The sequence below is a fragment of the Piliocolobus tephrosceles genome, chromosome 8, assembly GCF_002776525.5.
Source record: "Piliocolobus tephrosceles isolate RC106 chromosome 8, ASM277652v3, whole genome shotgun sequence".
Lineage (NCBI taxonomy): Eukaryota > Metazoa > Chordata > Mammalia > Primates > Cercopithecidae > Piliocolobus > Piliocolobus tephrosceles.
Window position 1 is genome coordinate 9762480 of NC_045441.1, and position 2777 is coordinate 9765256.

At 46.4% G+C, this 2777-nt stretch overlaps 1 pseudogene; it reads left to right on the forward strand.

Annotated features, from left to right (window-relative positions):
- Positions 1 to 920: 920 nt before the first annotated feature.
- On the forward strand, positions 921 to 1091 carry LOC111530188 (annotated as a pseudogene).
- Positions 1092 to 2777: the final 1686 nt, after the last annotated feature.

Here is a 2777-nt window from a genome sequence, read left to right on the forward strand (position 1 = left end):
CAAGGGAAAATCAAGGGAGAAGAGATGCAAACCCCCGGAACCATGCCAGTATATAAAACCCCAAGTCAGGGGCTCAATAGTGCACTTCAATGTCTCAAGGTGCCTGCTTGGCCCTCTTCCAAGTGTACTTTACTTCCTTTTGTTCCTCTAAAACTTTAAAAAAAAATTTATATTAATTAATTAATTTATTTTTGAGATAGTCTCACTCTGTCGCCCAGGCTGGAGTGCAGTGGCGTGATCTCAGCTCACTGCAACCTCTGCCTCCTGGGTTCAAGCGATTCTCCTGCTTCAGCCTCCCCAGTAGCTGGGATTACAGGTGCCCGCCACCATGCCCGGCTAATTTTTGTATTTTTAGTAGAGATGGGGTTTTGCCAAGTTGGCCAGGCTGGTCTTGAACTCCTGGCCTCAAGCAATCCGCCCACCTCGGCCTCCTAAAGTGCTGGGATTATAGGTGTGAGCTGTCCCGCGTCTGGCCTCGTTCCTATTATAAAAACTTTTTAATAAACTCTGACTCCTGCTCAAAACCTTGCCTTTTTAGTAGAGACGAGGTTTCACCATTTTGGCCAGGTTGGTTTCAAACTCTTGACCTCAAGTGATCCACCCACCTTGGCCTCCCAAAGTGCCGGAATTACAGGCGTGAACCCCTGTGGCCAATTTTATACGTTTTAGAGGGACGGAAGTTACAGGTAAAAGTCAATCAATACACGTAAGGTGTACATTGGTTCAGTCAGGAAAGGTGGAACAATTTGGGGTGCGGGGCGGGGGACTTCCAGATCATAGGTGAATTCCAAGATTTTCTGACTGGAAATTGGTTGAAAGAGTAAAATTATGATCTAAAGACCTGGAATCAACAGAAAGGCATGTCTGGTTTAAAGATAAGAGGTTATGACCTTTTACCTGGTTGCACTGCTGAGAGCAAGATGGGTCAACAGCAGCTGTACTAGAGCCACCAGTGAATATTTGGCCAGGGTTCTCGTTCTTGCCATATCTGCCCAAACCGGCATGGTATGATTGGGAAATATGTCCTCAATATGTGCCGCCAGTGTTTCTGTCAGTACAGGAAAGATATCGGTTTCATTAAGTTGCACTAATTGATCTTCCTTGAAAGGATTATCCAAGACACCTACCCAGTGAAAAACCATGAGAGCGGCCGGGCGCGGTGGCTCACGTCTGAAATCCCAGCACTTTGGGAGGCCGAGGTGGGCAGATCATGAGGTCAGGAGATTGAGACCAATCTGGCCAACATGGTGAAACCTCATCTCTACTAAAAATACAAAAATTAGCTGGGCGTGGTGGCAGGTGCCTGTAATCCCAGCTACTCGGGAGGCTGAGGCAGGAGAATCGCTTGAACCCGGGAGGCAGAGGTTGCAGTGAGCCGAGATCACACCACTGCACTCCAGCCTGGCAACAGAGCAAGACTCCGTCTTAAAAAAAAAACAAAAACCATGATAAAACCATGATAGCTCTTTGTACATAAAATAAACAGTTTTAAAAAAGATAAGGGGTTGTGGAGACCATTTTTTTTTTTTTTGGACAGAGTCTCACTCTGTTGCCCAGGCTAGAGTGCAGTGGCACAATCTTGGTTAACTTCAGAGAGAAGAAGGCTTCAGAGAGAATAGATGGTAAATGTTTCTCATCAGACTTAGAAAGGTGCCAGACTGTTGGTTAAATCTCTCCTGAATCAGGAGAAGACCTGGAAAGGGAAGGGCACTCTCTACAGAGTGTAGACTTTACCCGACAAGAGGCAGCTTTGCAGGGCTGTTCCAAAATATGTCAAAGAAAAATTTATTTTGGGCTAAAATACTTCTATTTCTTTCAGGACCTGCTCTGTCATGTGATGCTATACTTCAGTCAGGTTGGAATTTGGTACCTTATTGCTACAAAGAGTCTGTTTTGTCAGTCTTCAGATCTCTGTGTTGATGTGAAAGCTGGTCAGTTGTGCCTGAATTCCGAAAAGATGAGGGCAGAATGAGGCATGTCCAACCCTCCTTCCCATCATGGCCTGAACTAGTTTTGCAGGTTTACTTTGGAATGCCCTTGGCGAGAAGGGATCTGTTTAGTAGGTTGGGGGGCTTAGAATTTTATTTTTGGTTTACAGGTGCAAAGCTTATGATTTAGCAAGGGGTAGTTCCTGCCCCTCCCAAGGGAGCAGATTTTGCTTCAACTCTCCCTCACCATATCCCTCCCCCAGAACTAGATGGTCTTACTTATGCCCTTACTTCTACCAGGAGTGAACCTTTCTCTGTCCCCTGGGGATGGGAAGGATTCCCGCCCCTTCCCCTGAGGCTTAAGTCCTTCTGCTTCTTGTGAGACAAGGTTCTAGGAGGTAGGAGGGCGTTCATGCCCGTGAACCACTGAGGGAGCCTCTTTCCTGTCCCTTGTACCTCCAGTCTTTCTCGTGAACACCAAGAGGTGGAAAAGAGATTGCAAGTGAACCTGGGGTCTGCTAGATCCTGATGTACCCAGGGGGATTCTAAGTTGTCATGCTGGCCCACTTCTGGCCTCTAAGAATTCACTAAAATGTTTTTTCCTGTCACCTGCTTTTTTGGTGGCCACTTCTTCCTCCTGTGCTCTGACAAAGGTGGAAATTTTCATGTGTCCTGTCTCTCCTGAGAGGCACAGTCACTCTTTGGACCTCAGTTCACCTGGTTTCCTTGAAGCCTAGATTTCTGATGGGCTCAAGAAATGCCAAAATCTATAGATTACCCAGCTTTTTCTTCTTTTTTTTTTTTTTTGAGATGGAGTCTCGCTCTGTTGCCCAGGCTGGAGTGCAGTGG